At 34.8% G+C, this 6,331-nt stretch overlaps 1 long non-coding RNA gene across 2 annotated transcripts; it reads right to left on the bottom strand.

The window, feature by feature from the left end:
• Positions 1-1,874: 1,874 nt before the first annotated feature.
• LOC127182333 (uncharacterized) lies at positions 1,875-3,398 on the bottom strand. 2 transcript variants are annotated; one of them, XR_007829875.1, is made up of 3 exons: positions 3,025-3,398; positions 2,318-2,390; positions 1,875-2,185 (listed from the first exon to the last, which is right to left on the bottom strand). It is a non-coding gene; the product is annotated as an uncharacterized LOC127182333 (long non-coding RNA). The 2 variants fall into 2 exon arrangements; XR_007829876.1 differs by having other exon boundaries at positions 1,875-2,205.
• Between the last annotated feature and the right edge of the window lie 2,933 nt (positions 3,399-6,331).

Raw genomic sequence — 6,331 nt, forward strand, 5'->3', positions numbered from 1 at the left:
GAAACTCAGCGAATACATACCTCACAGATATGATAAATATATCAAATATTGTTAAAAAACACATATACTTATTATTTAAAGGTTCTTTAAATGATAAGTATTTTCTGTCGTATTAAGTATTCTGTTACAAATTCCTGCAAAACAGATCAGTGACTGAGTGAACTGCCTGAATAAATCAAGCTCAATCTTGAGCAATGGTTTTATGCACGTTCAATTTGATAGATTGTATCAGACAGTGGCGATTTCTTTAAGACTGCAAGGGAAGCTCAGCTTCCCCTATAATGTCACAAAATTAATGGTCAAATTATGTACTATTGTATTAACATTTTATTGACTAAAAATGCGTTAGAAAACGTTCATCTCAAAGACGAGTTCGTTCAGAATCAGTTAGATATAGCAGGTCGGCTGACTTGCTATATCTAACTATCTAACTTCTCATACATTCCCGTAGCGTCACAGTGCATTTCCCCGTTGAAGCCCAGCGTCCATTTACTTCAATGCGGCTGCTTTGAACGTTTTTTTTCAGTGCTTTGAAACTAGACGGTCATTGGATAAACGCTGCGATTATGTCCCGCCCACGGACGCTCAGCGTCTCTGGGGGTGAATGAGGAGCAAATGAGGAGTGGGCTGGCCTGGACTCCGAGCTTCTGCGTGATGATTGGAGGGTCTGTCGAAAGATTGCATCTCCTTTTGACTGACAGCGATTTTGTACTATAAGGAATCGCTGAAGCTATTCGCGCTCAGTCCCATCGCGGATTTCTCAAGTTCAGTCGAAATAAAAACTGCTGCAACCTATTTCTTTATATTTGCTTGGCGAAATTGCTTGATTTTCATCATACATTTCACACAATTATACACCACATTCCTTGTTTCACTTTTACAGAGTTTAATATTTTTTTTAGATCGTTCATTCATTCATTCATGTTAATATTTAATGTAGTAATCAATATATATATATAGATTACTACATTAAATATTAACATGGAGGATGACTATAAATTAATATATATATATATATATATATAGTAATCTTGAAAAATTTTAACATAACATAATGAAACCTTATATTTCTATTAAAATACTTTATAAATAAATAAATAAATAAATCTCCATAATAACCTTATTTAAATTGCAAAATATTTATACTCTATAGTAGCATCTGACTAAAAGAAAAAATACATCATATTTTGCATAATAAAACTAAAGCTTTTTTTTTTTTTACGATTGTTTGCATTGTGACTTACTTATGACAATAAGGCACATTCTTGTGAATAAATAAATAGACAATTTTATGATGTAGGCCGAAAATGAGCTTCCCCTATTTGACAGACCAGTAGCCGCCACTGGTATCAGAAGAGTATAATTCATATGACACACACAACATGATTTCTAGAATACACTGTAAAAATATTTTCATTCACATAAATAAAAAATTTTAGGGTAATGGTTCACATCTATGTTTTATAATTTTAGCCAATGAAAAATAAACAACTTGCCCTAAACAATATTTTCTATGTCTATGAAAACTATTTTTTAAAACTTGACACAAAGTATATTTTTCTTGTTGAACAAAGTAAATTAATTAAAATTCTTTTTTTGTTTAGATCAAAATAATATTGTTTTGAACAAGTTATTTATTTTTCATTGGCTAAAATTATAAAATATAGATGTAAACCATTACCCTAATTTTTTTTAATTAGTTGAATGAAAGCATTTTTACATCTACATCAGTTGTTTTACTATTCCAATTTGTTAAACTATAAAATTAAGAAAAACAAAACAAATTATTCAATTCCAAATGTTAATTTAAAAACACAACAAAACAACATTTTTCTGAAAACATGTCCACATAAAACATTAAAACACTAGTTTAACAAACTTTTTATGGTTTTATTCCACTCTCAGTTCACAATTTTGGCAGTACTGAATTTTAGGTGCTAACTCACCTTTTCTGAGGTTGAGCATTACCTGCTGAATAAAATATAAAGTGCTTTTCATACACTTAGTCCAGGTGCAGGGCATAAATCAGTCTGAAAACAATGGACACAGAAGGCCTGAGATCGGTCAGTCCATCCATTACAAAATTTTCTTCCAAGATAATTTCCACTCTAGATGGGTTTTGAGCTGTGGACTTTCTTGATCAACGCTGATGATTCGTACTGGAGTCTGTCTTGTCAGCTGCATCCTAACAGAGAAAGAAACAGACTGACAAAGACATTATGAATAATTATTAGTTCTACAAGGACATGAATGCTTTTCCCAAGTTAGAATCTTGTAATTATGGAGATTGCAACATGGGATGAATGCACCTACATACCTGGTTTACTGTAAAAAGAGCTGGCCTTTGAATTATCATCTGGGTGATGTCAGGCTTGTCATTGACAACTTTTCTGTGAAGAGAAAAAGTTCATAAAAGAGCAAGTTAGTCTTTATAAGGGCATCTGACTTAATGGTTTGCATTTAATTGTGCAGTGTGCTAGTCAATAAAGTGATCATCCTCAGAGTCAGAACAGGGGGCTGTTTCATAAAAGACGAAAAGCAGAGATAAAAGTTACCAAAACCTGACTTGAAATAACCTAACAAATCGATCAGGACTAAAGCGGTTTCATAAACGACAATTTAAGTTCACGCAATCTTGCTAAATTGATCCAGATTCAGTGAGTAAAAATAATGTCAGCCCTTATGTCAATCATAGATCAAATCGATACACCATGGCAAACAGCAATATATTTGTGTTGTTTAATGCATGTTTCACAGACAGGGCTTAGCTTAAGTCAGGACTCTGCCTTAGTTAAATTAGAATAACTTTTATAAAAAGGCCTTAAAAACTTTACTGGTGTGCATCTTGAGACAAGACAATGGCACTGACACATTTTAAGATGCGTCAGTACAGATATTTTCAGTTAAGACTGCTTGAACATGCATTTTAGTCTGAGACTAGCCTTAAGTCTTGTCTGTGAAAACGGGGGTATAATGTTTAACACAGCTGTGCTCTCTTATAACAGTTCTGTGGATCATACTTACACTTCCAGAGCATCTCTTCTATTTCTTGTTCCCTCCAAAACAAGACAGTCATTAAGAGGGCTCTCAGCCTAGATAGAACAGAAGTATATTCATCCGTTTTTGTATTTATACCGTTAATTAACTTAAACGTACTCTTTCAAACAATAGCCATGTCTCAAATAAACGTGGTAAATTATTGCACTCACCATATTAGCTCCACCGTTGTCTCTCCTCCGCTGAAATCGCGGCTGCGGTATGAGTAAAACCAGTTTACACTCCTCACAAACAACTTCGAGTAAAAAAAAAGGAATAGGCGAAAAAACCGTCACGCTTACTCGCTGGTCCGGCGTTCAAGCGCAGGTCTGTCCGCTGCAGGCGAGTGAGAAAACGAACTGGCTAACGGAGAAATGTCCCATCATTTAAACAAACAACCATTTTTGCCGAACACAACACAAACAGTTTTTTCGTGGGAAAGAAAGAACGCTACAATGTAAATAGCGGAAAAGAATGTCCATAGAACTATCTAAAACAAAATTTCCACCTTCTCATCCAAAGCTCCTTGATCTCTCATAGTGGCAGAAATGGCGTCGGTAACGTTAACCGACTCACAGCACCAGTGTGGGTGAGGCGTGGTCACGAGATGAATTAATAATTTTAATTTAAGTTAATTAACTTAGCCTTGATATTTTACATTCGTCAAAACAAACATGTTTTAGTTGAGCTCTCAATTAAAAATATTTATATTTAACAATGTTTTGAACTAAAAAAATATTATTTGAAAAATAAAACAAAAAATTGTAAACTGAATTGAAAGACAAATTATTAATTGGATGAGGAACTGCTTGAAAAACTTTTTTCAGTGTATTATCAGAATTATTCTCAGGTCGCTATTCAAAACTGTACACAGGTGTAGTTGGTGATCAGGAAACTGTACACAGGTGTAGTTGGTGATCAGGAGTAAGGTAGGTCACATATCAAGAAGTAGAATTAATAAATTCCTGTTGCCTATTGGAAAAACCACCATTTTTGTTGAGATGTATGTGTAAACAATGTTTTTTTTTATTCTGAATTACTCTTTATTGTTTTTCTAGAAAATGGTTAGTGAAGTTCACTGTGATAAAATGGATAAATTCAAAAAGGAGAAGAAGATGAAGTGGGGGTAGTTTCTGTCATCTTCTGCAGGTGAAGTGGCCTCTAAACCTGCAGTGCCAACGCCTCTTTCTCTTCCTTTTCCCGGAAACACAAATTTCTTTCTTTTCGGCCTTCCACTGAATTTTATCAGTGATTCTGCCCTGTGTGTTCCCCACTGAACCGGATGAGTCCTCTACCATCGAGACTCACACAACCAGTGCCGACACACAAACTGACGTCTTGTCTGTTGCATCACCTGCAGTTGGCAGATCCTCTGATCCAGAGGTTGATCTGCAGGCTGCAAACCACGCAACCACTGCAAATCAGAGGTTAGGGAATATTTAATAAGCTATTAAAAACTCTATTTTTTTCATATATACAAAGTTCTAGAGAGCACAATTAAAAACTGTATTGTTATCTCCTTAAAGACGTTGCTAGAAAGCAAAGCTCCCCTTCCAGCACTGAGGATACTTCCTCACCCGCAAACAGGAGGTCCATAGATCTGCTGACTGCAGCTGTGGAAATGGAAGCAATCAGAGTTTAGAGAGTTTACCTTGCACTCTTCTATGATTTAAAGTAAATAGCTGTATCAAAAGGGGAAACGGTTCACAGTGGTGCCATAGAAGAACCATTTTTCCAGTCAGTAGATGCAACGTTCATCCTCAAAACATTAAAAAAACTTTATTTTTAAGAGTGCACTGTAAAAAACAATTTGTTGAGTCAGCTTAAAATAATTTGTAACCTGGCTGCCTTAAAATGTTAAGTTCAGTCAACTCAAAAAAAGTTTATTCAACTTGAAATGTTAAATTATACACAGTAAAAATAGATGGGTTATTTTTTTAACCCAATAGATGGGTTACACATATTGGGTCACTGTGTTGGGTCATTTTCTAAAACGTTGGGTTATTTTTTTGAACATCGTTGGGTTGTTTTTAATAATAACCCAGTGTTGGGTTTAATTGGTTCCCGCGGCGACAGTTCAAATTTTAACGGTCGACAGTGACTGACGACAGAAGAAGCTGCTGCTGCATCAGTATGAGGTGAGTAACAGGGTTTTAATAACTCTTATAACATTATACTTATACGAAGAACGTGAAATGCACTTCAAAATTGAACTTTTGTTGTTGTATGTTTGTTTTTTTAACGAAGTTGTAGTTTCCTTTAGTCAGTGTATTGTAACGTTACTGCGGAGAATGAGCTCCATTGTAAACGAATAACTTCACGTTAACTTAGCTGTCCCAGTTAGGTCGCTAGCAGTAATAAATTAAATAAACATTAGCAGAAAGTTGTAAAACTGTTTAGAGATGTATTACAGTAACCTAAAGTTAATAATTTATGGTGGAATGTATATAGGACTACTTATGTTACTGAAATCACCGTCTACCATTACTACAGGTTTAGTATTATTTTACAGCTGATGAAGGGTTCCAGACATACGGTTTCTGACTACAGTTTGTTTGGTCGCATTAATGGTTATCACATTTAACTTTATATGGGAAATGGCAAATGTTAAATGAGACACTGTTGATTTAAACCGCGCCGCACGAACCTTTCAACTTCGGTCCAGTATGTAAGGTTAGGCTCAGCGGCCGCTCAGAGAGACGCGCTCATATTCAGTTAATTCTCTGTTTAGAAAAGTCTAAAAATAATCACATTTTCCAAAAGAAAGACGTGATGGGAGAAACGAAGCTTTTCAAAGTTTCGAATCAATTAAACGAATCGCTTAATTCGCAAAATGATTCACTGCTTCCAATCGTTCGTGACACAACGGCGACGCCTGCTGGTCAAAACAGGGCAAGCGTCAGTTGTTTGGAAAGCGAGCACTAATTGGAATAACACTAAATGTGTTTTTATGGTTTATTTATATTGAATATTGTTATGCATACATTAGAATCGCCTCTAATTACAGCCATTTCTCTTATAAAGCTATGACAGATTTGCATGTTTTTTTAAATGTGTACTAAATGTGTTTATACTTATTTTTAGACATTGGGTTCTTCAGTGAAGGAAAAACTACAACAGTGGAATCTCATACATTAAACATCCACATGCCAATTAACTGAAATATTTCAAGGTAAGTAAACTATTTATATTAGTGATCCATATACATTACCAGTCAAAAGTTTTTGGACAGCAAGATTTTTAATGATTTTAAAGAATTCCCTTCTGTCTAAGCCTGCATTTATTTCATCCAAAA

The sequence above is a fragment of the Labeo rohita genome, chromosome 19 (assembly GCF_022985175.1).
Source record: "Labeo rohita strain BAU-BD-2019 chromosome 19, IGBB_LRoh.1.0, whole genome shotgun sequence".
NCBI classification, from domain to species: domain Eukaryota; kingdom Metazoa; phylum Chordata; class Actinopteri; order Cypriniformes; family Cyprinidae; genus Labeo; species Labeo rohita.